Source organism: Pteropus alecto, unplaced genomic scaffold (genome assembly GCF_000325575.1).
Source record: "Pteropus alecto unplaced genomic scaffold, ASM32557v1 scaffold146, whole genome shotgun sequence".
Taxonomy (NCBI): Eukaryota; Metazoa; Chordata; class Mammalia; order Chiroptera; family Pteropodidae; genus Pteropus; species Pteropus alecto.
The window spans coordinates 5,185,102-5,204,684 of record NW_006442107.1 but is presented as its reverse complement, the minus strand read 5'-3'; the positions used below and the strand labels follow the sequence as shown (position 1 = coordinate 5,204,684).

Genomic DNA, 19,583 nt, shown 5'->3' with positions numbered 1-19,583 from the left:
GCAAAACACTTTTACTCCTTTTCCCCAAATTAATCAAATGAGCTGCGATCGGGCTATTTATAAGTCTAGTTAAGTATATCTCCCTAGTGAGAGATTTTTCTTCTCCCACCTTCGTCACATTTTGTGAGCTCTCACAGATGCTTAGCTTTTCACCTAGATACTTGGTACCAGAGGATCTCAGTGGGAAGGTGCTTGATCTATTTCTATATTTAATGACACATTTCATCATAGCAGAACAGAGCATTGTGCCATCTTTGTTGAAATTATAGTTCAATGATAATTCCTCCATTTATACAACCCCTGGTGACTTCCAAGGGCTCTTGTGGAGATGAGCTCACCTCCAATGCCCACTGGCTGGTGAAAGCCCCAGCTTCAGAATCTGCTGCTGACGGCTGACAGGTTTATGTGGGTCCTCCTTATAAAAGAGCTTGGATCAGTAAGAAAGCATTAACCTGGAAGGGGAAGGGGCCAATGGGTAGATCCAGTTTGCCTGAGACCATCTTTGGAGTCAGGACTTTGCAGGACCCATGACTTCTTCTGATGCTAGCCATTCTGGTCTCAGATGAGCCTCTTGCTCTGGTTATTGACCTTGATGCTAACCTACCCTATTCTGGATATTGACTGTGATACTAACCTACCCTAATCTGGCTATTGACCGTGATACTAATGTCCCTATTCTGACTTCTATTCTTGTTCACTCAGTCCGCAAACGATCTTTCCTCCTCATCTCAGTGACATTGAAGGGAGTGGAAGAGCTACCCTGCCACTAGTTATTTTGCTACTAAACACAGAGCCTGGACTCGTAGATCTTTAGAGCTGGGAGGAACCTGGAAGGATCATCTGGATCAGCCCACTGACATTTGATGATGAGGCAGCTAGGGCCCAAGATGTTAGAGCTGGGTGTAGACCTGGATGGGATGTCATAGAGGAACAGTAATAGAACTTAAGGATGGGCTTGGTGGTTGAGCTCTTTGACCTTTACTATCCCCTCCCCCAGTCCTGAGAAGACCCACTCTGAGGCCAAACTGCCCACTGTTCTCCCAGGTCCCCAGAACGTGGGTAAAGGAAGAAGAGCACAGATGTTGTTTTGGAGAAGAGACTGGATTTTAAGAGGGGTGAAGACAGGTGGAAACAAGGTCACCAGAGCCCTGGCCTGGCCACCTGGGATCTCAATAAAATGTCTTAATTGATTTTGAAAAACCAACAATCAAAAAACTCAATAGATGTTCATGTACTGCGAACTTACTATGTACCCAGACTATTCTAGGGGTGTGTAAGGGGGTGGAAGAAGCAGACAAGTCCAAGATACACGGCTTTCCCTTAAGGTATTGACAGTCCTGTTAAGGAGAAGGAGAGAAGTGTGGAAAGTTAGCTAATCATGTCAGTCCAGGAGGTACAGAGTTAAGTACTGGGCAAGAGAGGTGGGGACAGGGAGAGAGTCTTTAGGGGCATGTGAACAGATGTTTCAGTCAGAATAGGTTAAGTTATGCTGGGGTAACAAATGACCCTGCACTACCCATGGTTTACAACAGCAAAGGTTTATATCTATTTCTACGTTGCTCTGCGTGGGTCAGCGGCACTTTGCTCTATGTCCTCTTCATTCTGAAACCCAGGTAGATGCAGCAGTTCCTATCTAGGACATTTCTTTTTGTCATAATAGCCATGTAATAGCCAGAATAGAGAGCTACCTTATAAAACTTCTGCTTGGATGTGGTACTTGTCATCTCCATTCATATTAAGTTCAACATGGAGTGTCATTCCACTCATGTTATGACCAAAGCAAGCCACACGACTAAGACCACCATCAGATGGAACAGGGAGATATAATCATCCTCAGGGAAGGATAGAAAGTACTTGTAAATAATAATATAATTTCCTACAGCAGAGAAAGTTTCCTGGAGAAGAAATGATATGATGTGGGCCTTGAAAGACAAATACAATATAAGGAAGAAAGGAAAGAAATTAATTCAGAGAGGCAGCGTATTCTAAAAGTTAAAAGAGTAGGCTCTGGAGGCAGACTGCTCTGAATTAAGCTCTCTGTACCTCAGTTACATGAGAATACTAAAAAACATACTTGATAAGGTTGCTATGAAGTGAAATGAATTCATACAAATAAATTTTTTTGGAATGGTGCCTGAAATATAATGAATAAATACCAATAAAAATATACTGAATAAATACTAGCTCATTATTATTTCAGATTTTGTATAAGGCCAAAAGAATGACGATTCAAGGTGTGTTTAGAGGACAATGCAGTAGAAAACATTTGTATAGAAGTAAAGGAGTTATGATAGACAAGACTAGCAGACAAGCCTAAAAAACAGGTAGAATGTAGTCTAATTATGGAGGACCCTGGAGACCAAGCTGCCAGCGGGGAGGGGGGGCTTGGACTTGAATCTGATCCATGAATGTATGGATCAAAGAACCCCTTTTCAGTTGTCACTTAGAGGAGACATGGTGGTTCTCATTAAGGTCAGACCAACCCTTTCGCTGCCATAGGGAAATGGCAGTCCCAAGTCACAGTGGATAAGATGCAGTGTCCAGCTCTTTCTCATCCTAGCTGGGTAACCCTGAACTAGCTCCTTTACGTCTCTGGGTCCTAAATTTCCTCATCTATAAAAGGAGAGTTGGGTCTACAGGGGTCCTTCCAGCTCAGGCATCCCTATCAGATATTTGATCACTTTTTCTTCCAATCCATGTTGGGCCTGGAGTTTTCAAATGCTCCCTGACATCCCACCCTACTAACCTTTAACTACTCCCTCCCACTCCCATCCCCACAACTCAAGCTTCTTGTTTTCCAGGAAATCCCTTTATGCCAATGGCTCCCAAAGCACCAAGATGCAACCCAAGCAGTCCAACCGAGCCTCATCTTCCCTCTCCACAGAGCAGGCCGATATTTAATTAGTTTGTAATATTATATATCTTTTAAATCTTTTAATCCTTTTTTTAAAAAAAGTTAAAACACATACACACAACTAACCAACAATGGCCCCAATTTGTGTTTTGTCTGATAGGGAGTAATATTCATGTCTACATGAGGATGGCATGTAATTAACATGTCATAATCAAAATGACTAAGTTTGACACATTATAATCACTGCATGGAGATTATAGCATAGCCAGGGGCGATCCACACAGCCTATCTTAATATCATTTGCATAATGAAAGCATGGTGGCAGTAATAGCTTTTTTCTCTTGTTATCATAATTTCACCCAGGGCTGCAAGGGGCTCCCATACTGTCAGATGTTGCCTGTTAAAAGTCATTGTGACTGGAAGAAAGCAGTAAAACTGACCCGGAGCCTTCCCCTTGGAACAATAGCTCGATGGTTGGCCCTGGTAAATAGAGTGAAGCAATACAGGGGATGAGCCCCCAGAAAAACTGCCTAAGAACATATATCTAGCAGACATTTGAATATTCTGCTCTCCCCAGGCCCCTTATTTACAAGCGGCGGGTGTGAGGTTACCTTCTGATGAACGGCAAGTGCTGACCTTATTAGGCCCCAGGCAAACTTAGCTAGATATTTAAAGTTTTAAAAGCAGACTCTTTTCGGTTTGACAGTTGCCTGAATGGGGCTGCTGGCCATCTAGGGCTGAGAAGCCGATCACAAGGTCAATGTCATGGGTCTAAGAGCCATATAGGCCAGTCAGCCAGCATCCCTGCTTCATGGTCACAGACCATATTCTTAACCAGGGTGAGTGCCTCCTGCAACCAATTGGGTAGGAGCATGTAGGAGAACACCTATTTACATCATGTTCTCTCTTCCCCTGATTTGCCACAGGTCCCATTTAAACCTGTCCGATAGGTCCTTGCTTATTCTGCTCCTCCAACCCAGCCATGAACACTTGCTTTGTATCGATCACCCACCCTGCTCTCCCACTGCTTCTCCTCACCTCCTGCTGCCCCAGCTCACTCTGACCTCTCCAAAATCTCATCTCGAGGCCCGCCTTTATTTAAACTGCTGGCACTGGCACCTCCTAAGACCCATTTGTCCCAAAGCACTTTGTACAATGATTACATTTTAATCTCAGAGAACCACATTCCTTAGAACAGGAGGAAGTTTTCAGATCCGGATCTGGATTTGGAAATCATATTTGAATTTAAATCATAAAAAATATTCACACTCACCTCTAACAAATGAAAGGGAGAAATTGTAACTATACAATGAAGAAACCCGGCAAACATCGCCCTAACTCAGTGACAAAGGTTGACGCCACCAGTGATAGCCCACGTTGCTATCAGGCAGCCCTGGTATCATACAATGAAAAGGGCATTTCACGTCTGTGATATTCTCTCCTAAACCTCAGTCTAATCATGAGAAAACATCAGACAAGGGACTTTCTTCAAAATATGTGACCAGATTTATTCCAAAGTGTTAAGATTATGGAGGGGGAAAAAAAAAGGAAAGACGGGATCTGTCCTCTGTCACAGATCAGAGGACACTAAGGGGCAGGATGATGCCATGTATCGTAGTATCCTGGTTGGATCCTAGAACTGAGAAAGACCATTAGTAGAAATATTAGGGGAATCCAAACAAAACCTGTAGTTTAGTTAATGGTGTTGTACAAATGTTGATGTCTTAGTTTTGATAAACGTGTCATAGTTAGGTAAGATGTCCCCGTTAGGTAAAGTTGGGGGAAGGGCATGAGGGAACTCTCTCCGTGCTCTCTTTGCAACATTTTAGATTATTTAGACTTTTTTAAAATAAAGTTTTAAAAATGCATTCTCAAAATTTCACATACAAAAAAAATTTCCTGAAACTGCAGAAATCTCACAAGCTTTTAGCAAACTGTCAGAATCCAGTCTGAGAAGAAGTCTTTCTTCTCAACTACAGTGGCTGGTGGTTTGGCAGATTCTGCCCACCTGGCTGAGAAGATGCCTGAGATGCCAAGCTCTGAGTATGTTTTGGTGGGAAGGAGAGTCTGAATCTATGCTCATAAACCACCCCAAAATGTGGAGGCTTCACACTCCGTGGAAGCCTGTTCTCCAAATAGCAAAGATTTCCCCACCTTTTATGTGACATCACAAAGACACAGATGAAGATGAGTCTGTGATAATAGTGATTAAAATGCATAAGAAGAAAGAGCCTCCAATCAGATATCACAGTGGAGCTGGGAGAAACCTTTGACCCTCCAGTTTTCTTAGAGGAGACTGAGGCTTAGAGACCTCGGGCATTTGCCTGGCGTCTCACAGCAGGTCAGCACAGAGTTGGAACTGGGACCCAGCTCTTCAAATTCCCAGCCCAGGGGTCAGAGCAAAATCACAGTTGCTCATGTCCAGAGGGGGCTTTGAGGTAGCATCCTGGCCATCCACCTGACTCTTGAGAGACAGGGCACCGGCAACCCACACTTGGAAGCCATCCAGGACACCCTTGCCAGTCTTACTCTCCCTCATACTTCACCTGAGCCCCTCTCTGCACTGAAGGCCTTTCTCACTGGCTCTACTTTCCCTGGGACCTGCAAGCAGTTTTTCTGCACCCACCTAGAGATACACTTTGCAGATGCACTTTCTGGATGTGGCTGGATGCTACTCATCTGGCCCCAGAGCTAAGAGCTTTTGTTGCCAAGCCAGGGTTGTTTTCTCCTGTCAACCCCCGCTCCCTTATTTTAGAGGCTTGTCATTCACAGCTGCCTGCCAGTCATTGTCATCCGGGGTCCTGGGGAGGAAATGAGAACAAGGAACTCAGGCACAGAGCCCCCCACTGTGAGGGAAATGTTGTCGCACAGCCAATGCATTTTAACGCAGGGAAACTCCCGGGAACGCCAGGGGGCTGTGCCTGGGGTCTTGGGAGCACTGCTTTCCCGTCCTTCTGCAGGCCTGGAATTAATCCCATCATTCCCTCCTGGGCCAGGAAACTGCAGGAACCTCTCCACCAGCAGGGCAGCCCTCCTGCCAACCAAGGGGCCACTGCTCTGATGCTCAAATGTCACAAGCATCTCCTGACTCAGGAAAGGCATTAAAGTTGGCAATATTATTTAAAAAGCAATGAAAAGGCTCCCTCCTCTCAAAAATATCCCCTTTCCTGGTGCCTGGAATACCTTCATTTAATGTGGATTATTTTTTGTTTGTTGGTTGGTTTGTTTTTTATTTTCTCTCTAGGGTTGGTTGCAAGGGACAGAATCTTCTCAAACTGGGGGTGTGGTGGCCATCTCTAGATGGACAATAAGAGTTGTCTGGACCCATAAGGACCACCGCTTCCTCTGTAAGCTGTGCCAAACCCATAGACGAAGCTGATGCCTCCTTTACTCTCTCCAAGCTTATTGAACCTTCTCTCACAGCACTGACTCTTGGGAATATTTGATTCTTTTCTCTCTTCCGTGGGCTCCAAAAGGTCAGAGGTTGTATGCCCTTTGTCTCATCATCACACCCCTGGTACTAGCACGGTGCCCAACACAGAATAAGCCCAGTGGATATAAAGGAAAGAATAAATGAATAAACAAGAGGTCAGCCTGGCTTCAACTGAGACAACAGCCCAGGGAGGAGGGAGGGTTTGTGGCCAGGACCCCACCCCCACTCCATCACCTCCCAGGACACAGACAGCTAACATGACACAGGGCCATGCAGCCCAGTATGGCCATCTGCCCTGTCCTCTAAGAGCAGTTCCAATAGTTCCATTCCCAACATTGTGAGATGAAAATCAATGTACCTGAATAGCAAATTGAATTCTTCCATATTAGAATTCTGTTTTCAACTTTAATCATCATAGAGATCAACTTCCCCACAAAGAAATCTTTCCTCCAATTAACTTCTGCCATCTGCAAAGGCAAATTAAACAGAAGATGAGCACGTACAGCCATCTCCCAACCACAGAGAGCCCATGTGCCCTGACCTGCTATGGGACACATTCGCATGAAATCTAAGTTTTGGTAAAGTGGAGTCATTTAATGGGTTCTATTTTTGTGCTCCTTTTTCCCAAGACCTATATAGTACCACCGATGAAAGCAAGAAGCATGGGCTTTAGTTCACTCACAAGTAATGGAATACCTGTTTAATATGGCTTAAATTCTGTGTAATTTATCTCACAAGGAGTCCAGAGCAATTGCCTCCCTAGCATATGTGACAATTGTGATGGATCATTTTCTAAAACTCCCCTTTATGACAAAATTATTTTCAGCAATACATTTCAAATTAGCATATGTTATTACATATTTTTAATGAATATCATACTCGGCACGGAAGTTAAATTAGAGAACCCTCAGCAAGTACATAACAGTCAGAATCGTCTTGTTTTGCCTTGAGAGCTGTTCCTGTCTTCAAGCCTCATACATATCCTTGTGTTTACACAGTAGATTTGAAATAAACAATGATAGCACAGTGATTATAAAAGAAGACAATCTGAAGTTGAGTTACTTCAATTCCATCATCCTATATGGCCACTCAGAGTTTCTAATAGTATGTTTAAAATGTGAAAGATTGAAACAAAGTGGCTGGAGTGATCACTTAAAAACCATGCCCAAATGAATCTGAATCTTGAGGAAACCTTTCTAGTTTACTCTCGAAACAAACAAATGTAGTTCAGTCCATATGTGCCTGTAGGTGACCACCTGGAACTTACATACATCACACCCCTGGTACTAGCCAGGGTTATTAAAACTCCATAGTAACCAGAGCAATTGTTCAAAAGTTAGACTAATGATAGGTTTATTTGAGGGAGGAGGAGTGTTTTATTGTTGGAATTGTTTAGAACTTCTGGCACAAAAATGTCTTTCAGTTGCTTTTATCATTGTTTTAAATTCTCTGCAGACAATGCAGCCCTATATTGCCTGCATGCAGTATGGACGTTTCCACCCCTGGGAAGCTGCTAGTCAGGAGGAATATGGTCCAGGGTTCAGCAGTTACAGGAAGAGACCCCAGTTCTGTTCACATCTTCTCCACCAGCCAGGGCTGCTGGCTTTTATCTTCGGCTCCTCCCCTCAGTCACTAACTGGCAGCCTCACCTCCAGCCAGGATGAGAGGGAAAAACAAAGGGACGAAGGCAGAGGACAGTAACAGTCAAATCGGTCGCTTTTGGTAACTTGCTTTTTTTTACTTACAAATAGAAAATAACGCTTTTATAGTTGGTGTTATACAGTTGTGTGAATGTTGACAAATGCATAGAATTGTACAACCACCATCACAATCAGAATACAGTTCACTCACTCCCCAAAATTCCCCTGTGCTGCCTCCTTTGTAGTCAAACCTTCCCCCGAGGCCTAAGCCTTGGCAACCACTGATTAGTTTTCCTTCTCTAGAGTTGTGCTCTTTTCTGAGTGTCATATAAGTGGAATCAAACCGTGGGTACCACTCTGAGTCTGGCTCCCGTCACTCAGTATAATGCCTCTGAGATTCGTTCAGGTTGGTGCACATATTAGCAGACCATTCCTGTCTATGCCGCATAGTTTTCCACAGTATGGATGTGCCACAGCTTGTTTATTCATGCACCTGTTGAAGGACGTTTGGGTTGTTTCCAGTTTGGGGCAATTAGAAATAACTTTGCTGTGACATTCACATACAGATGTTTATGGGAATAAAATTTTCCTTTCTCTAGGATAAATACTTAGGATGGAATTGTTGAGTCATATGATTAGAGTATGTTTAACTTAATAAAAAACTGCCAGACTGTTTTTCTAGAGTGGCTGTGCCATTTTGCATTCCCAGCACCAATGCATGAGAATTCTGGATGTCCTGTATGCTCGCCAACACTTAGTATTGTCAGGTTTTTGTGTTGTGTATGTGTGTGTTTACCCGTGTAGTTTTCAGGGCCTTTTATTTCCTTTGTGTAGATCCATATGTTCACATGGTATCATTTCATTTTGGCTTTTTCTTTCACATTTCTTACAATGTGGGTCAGTTGGTGATGAATTCTTTCAGCCTTTGTATGTGTAAAAATTTCTTTATTAGCCTTTATTTATTTATTTTTATTTTATTTTATTTTAGGCAAGGCAAGGCAACCCTTGGCTGACCTCACAGATTGCAAAGAGCTTGTCAGCTTACAATTCTTCATTTTTTATTTTTTATGCCTACAGCACCTGGTCTTCCTAGGTGGTCTCCCATCCAAGTACTAACCACGGCTGACCCTGCTTAGCTTCCGAAATCAGACGAGATCAGGCTTGTTCAGGGTAGCATGGCTGTAAACCCAGTGTTTTTCTAAAGGGGGAAGCAAAGGCTTTTCTGGAAACCCAAGAGAACAAAAGAAATCCCTTTAACTATGATTAGGCCCCTTACCCTTGGCCACTTCTGGATGCAAGTGGATAGAGATAGGAAAGTTGGGGTTGGATCAGCCAATAACAGTGTCAGCTCCACACAGTAATGCCTGGTCCAAGTGCTTGGGCACAATGACACTAAAAATTCTTGTTCCGGTTGATTATCTACCTCTACTTTCTGAGTCCCCCTGCCAGAAAACAGGTTAGATCATTGATTCGTATTTGTTATTTTCAATGACAAACTTTATCAGTTCTGTGCATCTCCAATGTCTGGGCTATCTATAGAATGGTATGGTAGGTAGTAAGATGGGAGAGAGGAGAATGTGGGAAAGAATTCTTAATTGTTATTTGTTCATATTATTGACCTAAAGCTTCTTTTAATTTTAATCTTTGATGTTGAAATATTTCTAAAGCATTGCATTCACTTCTTGGCTTGGGCAATGACAAAAAAAATTGACTATCATGACATGTCTCCTGTCTGAAAAGAGCAAAGCCTAAGATAGTTAATTTTATGTGTCTATTTGGCTAGGCTATGGTACCAGTTGTTTGGTCAAAGACCAATCTAGATGTTACTGTGAACGGGGCTTTAAAAATGTAATTAACATTTAAATCAATAAACTTTATTCATGCACTAACGTATATTACCCTCTATAATGTGGGTGGGTCTCACTCAATCAGTTGAAAGACTTAAAAGACTGAGTTCCCTGAGAAGGAAGAAATTTTGCCTCCAGACTGTCTTCAGACCGAAGACTGCAACATCAACAGCCTCCCTTGCATGTTTCGGCCTGGCTAGACTTCACATTCATATGAGCCAATTCCTTAAAATCTCTCTCTATATAGTTTGAGTGTGTGTGTGTGTGTGTGTGTGTGTGTGTGTGTGTGTTGGGAGGAGGAGGGTAATATCCTATTGCTTCTGTTTTTGTGAAGAAACCTGACTAATACAAAACCCAGAGATCTGTGTCAGGTTTCAATGTCCAGGCTACAGATGGAGGTAGAGATTAGCATGAACAGGTATCGTTCCTGATGAGCCTGGGAAATTGTTGTGTTATTTTCTATTTGTGATAAACATCTCATTAGTTTCTATTTTGTGGTTGGATTTGTCTATTTCTCTCCAAAATGATATGCTCTTAGAGATAAAGACTAACTTCAATCTGGTTACTTGAAGGTTCTGTTTAGTAAATTTTATTGGTAAAATTCTGTCCAATATTGCAGATACTTTGGTTGGTTGGTTGGTTGGTTATGGGTATTTCCTGGAAGAAAGAGACTTTCGCCCTTAAATAATTGAGGAGTTCCTCCCCTGCAAATACTCAGAACTTCCTTGCTTTAGATGTAGAGGGGGTAAGGAGGAAAATATTTAGTGATGGATATTTGGGCCCAACTTGCTCGTCCACGGCCCTGTGGAGCCTTGAATGGCAGTGAGCAGAGGGCTTGGAGCTTTAGCTCATGAGACATGGGGAGCCCAGGAACCCTCAACTCCATCCATAGCCTAGGGCCAGGGGTAAGTTTTCCATCAGATACACCAGTAGAGGCCAATACTGGAGCGCATTTCTGAAACACTTCCAGTTGTTGGCGCGTGCATCTTTTACACCGTTGTTATGTTGTTAAAGTTGATTGAGACGACAGGAACAGAGGGTGCACATGTGTGAGTGTGTGTACACACACACACACACACACACACACACACACACAGAGTTGATGCTGATTAAAGGTTTATGGAAAGCAAGAAAATCTGATAGGATTTGGGCAGAATCCGACCAGTTTTAAGTTTTCCATCCCTAAGCCGTTAAGTCCTCACAAGCCGTTATTTTTGTCCTGGATGTAGAAGGGAGACTAAGTTGGGGAATGTAAATGGCAAGGCCCAGAGTTTTTTGAGACGATTATCAGATTTGTATAAGATTTACTCCACTCTTTAGAAAAGATCACTCATGCACACACACACGCACATGCATAAACTGGTTTTCTGCAACCCCAACTCACAGATTGCATCAGCAAATTTGACTTTCGAGTGAGAATCATAAGCAGGAGTGCTGGTAGAACTGCAAGCCTGGGCAGATGAACCCGATGCTCAGAGAAGAAGCTTCCAGGAGCCTCCCAGACCTCCTGAGGTAGCCCATCCACAGGAAGCTGAACACTCCATCCTTCCAAAGAAAATCCTTCCAGTTCACCCAAAGTTTTACCTTTAGCAAGTCATTCCTTTGTGTCTGGGGCCTTTGCGTCTTGTAGAGTTCCCTGAAAGGCAAACTCCCAAGTGGGTATATTTCTGAGGACTAGCACAGGGCCTGAAAGTCAGGTCATCATAGTAGCTGCTACATTTTAGCACTCAGTGTGGCCCAACTGCCAAGCACTCTCTTCTGACATTCAGCCCCTCTGGCTACAGCTCTGGGCTTGTCAATTAGCTTTTTCAGCAAACTCATGGACAAGTTGACTCATGGTATCTACTCACACTCGCCTCACACTTTCTCCACATTCCACTCTATTAGGACACCAGCTCCACATCACCAAAACCAACGCTCATCAATGACACCGAAAGCTTCACAGGCCATGTCTTTTGTGTTTAACTGCCCTCCTAGAAGCATTGCAGTCTCTGGGCTTCCATAGTAATCCCCACCCCCTGGGATCTCCTTCTTGCTGGCCACGCTATTCACAAGTCCATGCGCTCCCCTCTTCCCTCAACTACACTGTTAAGTAGTGGTGTAGCCCATGGCTCAGACCTGGGCCTCATTTATTTTCCACTATCATTCTTCTGAGGTGAGACTATACAATTCCATGGTTTCTATACCACCCATTTACTGACGCCCTCATTTATTTCTCCCATCCTAACTTCTTCCTGGACCTTTATCCAGTTTCATGCATCCAGCTACCTGCCTGACCTCCCCACTTGGATATGTTACAGGCCTAAGTGACTTGCCCCAGGTCACACAGCTGGCAAATGGCCAAGGCAGGACATGAACTTGAGCAGATCTGACCTCAGGGCCTTCATTTTTAACCACTCCTAGACCAGAACCCAAGCAGATGGCTATAAACTCTCTGAAGGAAGAGCAAATCCATTTCAAAGATTTGCCCAATGGCCTAGGACATATTTATTCCATCATTTCTCACTCTGTGGGAAATGGAACATTGTGGGACCACTTCACCTAGGTCTAAGTACAGTACCTTTCCTGTGATTGCAAACAGGGCAGGTGTGCCAGGAGAAACATGGAGTCACCACAGAAACCCTGCCATGTCTTCCTAGAGTGCGAAATCTACTCAGGATTGACACAGAAAGGCAGGGAGCAAGGCAAGGCAGGAGAAATCATTTTCCTACAAAAACAAGATGATTGCATTATAAGGAGCAAACAAGATACATCTTTTTATAAGTTGAAAACAAGACTTCAAGGAGATCTTTGTTGCGATTGGCTTTGTTCACCCCTAGTGCTGAAGGGTGAGTCTGAGGAGAACCAGTGACAAGTCATTGGAAAGTTGAAGACAAGGAACATGGTAAGGTTCACAATCTTGACATCCGCAGAGTTCAAGTTCTACTTTCCAGAAGCTTCTTTCTAATACCTGCTTTCATCAGATGCCATCTTAAACCAGATGGGTGGTATAGAAATTCAACCAACCTGTCAGTGTGTCTTGGAAAGGGGATGATAAACACAGAGACTTCTGCCATATCTCTGATGTCTTTAGCTAAGATGAAAAAATCTGAAAAGAAAAAATAGAATATTTCTCTAAAACTTCATACAAGAAGAAAATAGAAAGAACTTTTAAGAAGTTCCCAGAGAAATAACAACTATTTCCAAGACAAAATTTGATTAGAAATTATATCAAACTAGAGGTACTTTGGAAAACCAGCAGAGGTGGTCAGATGACACCCATGAATTTAATCAGGTTGGGCAAAGCAGTGTCAGGAAGGAAAATCTTAGGTCGCCCCTGGATAGCTTGGCCAGCAGAAAATAATCTAGAGGCCGAATCAATTTTTTTTTTCTCAGATTAAAACTGCACCCTTTCTAGGTTGAAGGCAGAGGTATAGAGTCAAAGGCTCCAGAAACTCCTGGATAATGGTAAGTCGATCCCTTACTAAGTGATCTATTTCTCTTCCTACCTCTCTAAGTCTGATTACTTTAACAAGCACTTTCTGATTGCACATTGGTAATTTAAGTGAGCCAAGAACTTCCATCAGTAAGCGTAACTTATCAAAACTTCAGATACTACTCCTTTATCACCTCCATCGTCAGGAGTTTCCAAAGCAACAGGAAAGGGAGCACTTAGCCCTTCTCTGGTCCACATTGGGCCCTGAGTTTATTATAGCATTGAATAGTAGCCAACATGGGCTATGCCATGTTAGAAGCAGGATTCTGACATTAGATCCTTCTGGATTTAAGTCCTAGCTCCACTACTTACTAGCTGAGCTACCCTGGGAAAGTTATTTAATCTCTCTCAGCCTCAGCTCTCTTATCTGTAAAATGGTGATAATAGTACCTACTGGATAAGGCTGCTGAGAGGATGAACCAAGATAGAGCCAGAAATTATTAGCACAGTGTCTGGGACACAGTAAGTGTTCAATAAACAGAAGCTATCATTATCATTGGAGGTGCCTTGGTCAGAGATGTCTGACCAGTCAGTTATTTCTTAATCCATGGTGTTTTGTTCATGCCTTATATATACAAAGTATTGGCCAGGAAATATTGAATGTAAGGAAATCTGCATTAACATGCTCTTAGATTGCTGGTATCCCTACCTCCCCTGAATTCCTGCTCAGGGAATTCCTCTAAAGGCTGGGGAATGGTGATACCTTCAAAGAACGCAGAGCTAGAAAGTAGGGATCAGATTCTAGACCAGGCACTGGTGAACTATGGCCCAAGGTCTGAATCCCTCCAGGACCCATTTCTGTAAATAAAGCTTCAGTGGAACATAGCCCACTCATTCACTTACCTAGAGTCATGTATAGCTGCTTTCATGCCACTGCAGCAGAACTGAATAGCTGCTTCAGACACTGTATGGCCACAAAGCCTAAATCCTTTATTATCTGGCCCTTTATGAAAAAAGTTTGTCAATTCCTGCTCTAGACCCTCCTTCTGAGTCATAGCTTCGCACTTCTTGTGGAAGGCCCCCGCCTATTGTCTTCTGGTGAAGAAGCTGCTGTTGAGAAGGGCTGTTGCCTTCGGTTTAAAGACATGATGTAGCAGTGACGAAAACAGATGTATTTGTTCCTCCACCATCTGCCCCATTTCTTGAATAGACTAGTTAGACTTATAAGACTGACCAGTAATGGTGACCTCTTAACTGATCTTCTCAATGTGCCGTCTTGGACTTCCTTCGCCAGAATCACCTGGGAAGCTTGTTATAAATGCAGATTCCTGTACTTGTCTCAGATTTTCAGAATCTGAACCCCTGAAACAACCCAGGAAACTCTATAAGTAAAACAATACTACTACTCCCCCAGGTGGATCTTAAATCCATTAAGGTTTGAGAATCTTTGTTCCTGAGTTCTAGGTTATAGCTTACTCAGAGATTTTTTCCCAGCAAATCAATATCATCTATCGTGTAACACTTAAGTTGTTAATTTAAATGTTGTTAGTTTCACATTTTTTTGTATTTTATTGGCAAATGCGTTGTTTACACTAACACAAAACTGATGCTTCATTTATATTTGTCCATATATGAGTAACATTAAACAAAAATAATGTAAGTGACTTTGAGGGAGAGGGATCATAGAAAATTATTTTTTCTTTTACAAGAGGTTTATCCATGATTTAAGTTTGAGAATGACTGGCCTACAAGATTCAATTTCTATGCCATGAACACAGGCTTCCATCACCTGGCCCCTGCTTACCTATCTGTCTACACTCATCCCTGGCTTCCTTCTACTGCCACCTCCTAGCTCGATGCACCCACACTGTGGTAGTTTCCCTAACACAACAGGTCCCATCGCTCAGGGTCAGAATTGGCGGAAGGCAAGAGAGGCACTCACCTCAAGCACAAACTTTAAGGGAGCACCAAAAAGCCCAGTAATCAAGATAAATAATATTTTATATTTTTAAACATCGAACAATAAAAACCAATTCATGATGGACTATCGAAATATTAAGCAAAGATAGGATCAGTACCTGTGCTTTGAGTTGTGTGCATGATATTGCCACTTCACGGAATTCTCTCTCCGATCTTATCAGCCTGATGAAATACCTGACTTTATTACGTACTTGCCAAGTAGCCTTGGGAAAGGCACATCAATTCTTTGATCTTTACTTTTCCCATCTGTAGATGAGAATAATAATCTCATATGTGGTTCTAAGGATTAAATGAGATAATGACTGAAAAATGGTTACTTAGCACAGGCCGCAGAGTATGACTGCCGTTGGCAGTATTGGTGTTGTTATGATTTTCTCAGCATTGTTTTCCCTATGACATCTTCCTAAGAGCCCCGACATCCCCAGGAAATTTTAGGAGAGCTTTTCTCATGCTCCCATTGTGTATTTTACACATTCTAATTACGGCCAAAAATTATATCACATCATATTCTATATTATAATTGCTTTCATAGTTTTTACCCACTAAGCTACAAACTATTTAAAGTCTGAGACTATTTTTTTATTTTTGTTGACTTCTGACATATAGTAGATGTTAAATATTTATTGAATAAAAAAATAAATAAAATGAAATATAGTTCAAGAATGAATGAATCTACCAAAATATATCTTATGCAAGGACAAACCCATATCTACTGACAAATTTGACAAATATTTGTTAAGCATCAACCACGATCCAAGCATCCTGTTAGGAGCCAGAGCTACAACAATGAATAAAATAAACGCAGCCCTACCTCCATGGCGTTACAGCCTCCCAGAGGAGATGGACAATTAAAAGCAATTGCAAGAAAGTGCTAAAGTGTGTTCAGGGAGCTGCAAGAAGCTCCATCGAGCTGGAACATCAAGTGTAAGGCAGACAGCGATGAGAAAAGAGGCTGGAAAGGAAATGAAGCCAAGTGACAGAGGACCTTGTAAACCTTGCTAAGGAATCTCGACTTTATCCCAAAGGCAATGGAGAATCAATGAGTGTGTATCAATAGCAAATGAGAGAGATCCCAATTCCACTGGCTTAAGCAAAAAGAGAATTATTGGCACTTACAACTGAAACTCAGGAGTTGTTCTGGCTTTATGAAGAGCCAGAATCTAGGGTCAGACTGGCCATAATGACCTGGCTTTTCCATCTCTCAGCATAGTTCCGCTCTCGTTCATGAGTCGGTTTCTGTCTTGGGTTCCACATGGAGGCCACAGCTGCTCCAGCCTCACAGCCTCTCAGGTTCAGGACCAGCAAAATCTTTTTTAAGTGATTCAAGCTAAAGCCCTGGGCCTGGCTTGGCTTAAGCAACCTCTCCCTGGACAACCACTGTGGCCAGGGGAGAGAAATGAGATGAGCTGTTTATGGTGATATGACATGTTGCATCCACTCACCCCCGAACAGATGTGGGCTGATATGGGGGTTGGGGTGGGGGCGCTCCCTAAAGGAAAATTAGAGATAGGTTACCATTAGAATGATAAATGGATGGGTACTGGGTGGCAAAAACAAAACCACAAAACAGAAGTCCATGACAGAAAGATCTCTCACAAGGAGTGACTTTGCTACTAGATTTATAACCAAAGACAAGCCATGAAAGCATTCCACACTATTGTGGCAATGTGGAGAATGGGTGAGTGGGACAATACTACCAGCAGGAAGGACAATAAGAGGCCACTGCGATGGACGAAATGAGAAGCAATGGCTGCCAGAGGAGGGTAGGGACAGTAGGACGGAGAGAAGTGATACTTAGAGTAGAGCTAATAGGACACAGACATAAATGTAGAGGCTTATAGGAGCAGTGCCAATCCAGGGGAGGAGAGATGGGTTCTCTTTAGATAATGTGGAATTCAAAAAGCTCAAGGAATCCGCTCGTGGAAAGATCCAGAAATTGATTGTGTAACTGGGTCTGGAGCTCAGGGGAGTGACATGAGAAGAAGGTACAGATTTGAGGGTCACCAGGACATAAAAGGCAACTAAAGTGACAGATGCACATGGGATTTCCCGGGCAGAGAAAGAGACTGTGGAGAACAGAGGAAAGGGCTGACTCAGAACCGTGGTCAGGACCAACGCGCAAGGAGTGAGCGGAGGAAGAGGAGCCAACGCGGAAGAGAGGACTGAGCCATAGGAAACGAAGAGAAATGAGGTCACAGAAGCCCGGGGAAGGGAGGGTTGCAGGAAGGGGGCGAGGTCAACAGGACCAGATGCTACCGGGAAGGCAAGCAAGATGGATCGAAAAACTTCCCACAAGGAGGTCACCGCATCCTGGGGAAGAGCAGTTCCAGTCGAGGTGGTAGGTGAGGTAAAGAGTGAGTGGAAAGTGGGATTGCTTTTCTCAGAGTTGCGTTCTGAAGAGAAGAGAAGCAAGGCAGCCTAGTGAGGGAGGCGGCGTTTCGGATGCGAGGCTGGGCACGGACTCGCATGCATGTCTCCATTGCACAACTGAGAAATCCTGGAGGCTTTTCATGCTGCGCCCCTCACCTATCTGCAACATCATCATCTTCTTCTCCCTTTACTCTTATGGGAAAATGAAGACCAAAGTAGGAAAAAACAGTTTAGAGGCCATTCTATTTCAGTGCTTTGTTTCTATGGATGAGAAAACTGGGTCCAGAATGATTAAACAACTTGTCCAAAGTTTTACAACAAGTTAGTTGTAGAAACAGTATTCTGACTTCCAGGCCAGAGCTTGTTTATTCTCTCTCCTTCTTCTTGTGTACCCAAGACACCCTAATCCAGGACCTCCTCAAGACCCACCTGCCCAGCTGGGCCTTTGGCTTGACAATGCTGTTCATTTCCTCACTCACTTGAGACTCTCGTTCTACATCCTGACCCTTCAAGGCCCTATTCACTACGAAGTGAATGTATGACAGTAGATCCCAGTGTCCATCTACATTCTAACGGCACCTCCCATGGTTTAACCAGTAACCCGAGGGTGGGAACCTCAGCCCTGGGGGAAGCAGACATTTGAGGGAAAGTCAGGCACCTTTTAGTTCTTCTTAAATCCTAGTGTGTGTGTGTGTGTGTGTGTGTGTGTGTGTGTGTGTGTGTGTGTGTTGCTGCTATGTGTTTGGAAAGAACAAGGGCGTTCAAAGCCATGCCCCAACTGGAGTGTGCATTTCCTCACTCAGAGGACGGCCCTACCTGTGGAATGCTCAAGCACTCGCCACGCCAGCTTTCCAAGCAGATGGGTATTTACTGCGCACAAATGTTACATTGACTTTGGAATGTTCTCACATGTGCTCTTGTGGATTAATGAGCTCCTAATATTGTGATAATCATCATTTTCTATAAATATGCATAGTCAGCTTTTAAAAGTGTCACATGGGGTAATTATTAGCTGTCTGGGTGCTAATCGCTTGGGGAAAATATTTACTTGCATGTGAAATGGAACCTGTGTTTATTTTGTTAAATGCACTGCTTGCAGCAAGCCCAGAGCAATTACCAGTCTGATTTAAAGAGACTTGGATGCCAGGGAACCAGGACTGAGGGATGAGTCTCTGCCAGTTCTCCCAGGCCTTATCCAGCTTCAAAGCCTCACTCATGAGGGCTCGTGAAATATTTGGTGGGATTTGGTTTAATAAAAGTATTCTGAGAACCTGCTACATGCAAGGTGTTCTGGAAAGATGACTATCTTTGAAGCTAGATAGAGGGAGGTTGGACCTTGGCACTGTCTGACTTTAGGTAGGTTATTTAACTTCTCTGTACCCCAGTTTTCTCATCTGGAGAATGGGATAACATGCACCTTCTAAGGTTGTTAGAAGGATTAAATAACATACTTAAGACACCTAACACGAAGCCTGACATATGTTAGACCTTCAGCAAATGTTAGACCCTATTTTCATACACACACATTATGGGGGACACAGGATACCAAATGTGTAGCCTCCACCTTCCTGGATGCTTCCAAGTCAAACGCCCAGACCGAATCCAAGGAGAGCTTGATGAAAGATGTTCTACTAATTGGTGGAGGGTGCAGAGGTAGAAAGGATGTCATCTGCTTAGGAGGAAATCAAGAATGGGTTCAAATCCGTAAGGGGTCCTGGCCTTGCCCACTGACAGAGAATATGGCATGGCTGAGCGGGGCACAACCATAATACATTTGCATTACTGACCTCACTGTTACCTGAAATTTTCTCCTTCATCAACTCATTTATGTGACACATTACACTTTTCTTGCATATCCCCAGGGTAGTGAGACGATAAGGCCCTAACACTTCAAGTTGAATAAATGTTTCTTGGTTATAGGGTAACAGGATAAAAGGGGCTGGGATTGAAGAAAGGGGGATTTAAAAAGGCATTAAAGGGGGAGATGGAGGGAATGAAGTCCATCTTTTTTATCTTAGGCTGCCCCCACTTTCCCTTTCCCTTC

At 43.3% G+C, this 19,583-nt stretch overlaps 1 pseudogene; it reads right to left on the bottom strand.

Annotated features, from left to right (window-relative positions):
* Positions 1-8,995: 8,995 nt before the first annotated feature.
* On the bottom strand, positions 8,996-9,114 carry LOC112469323 (annotated as a pseudogene).
* Positions 9,115-19,583: the final 10,469 nt, after the last annotated feature.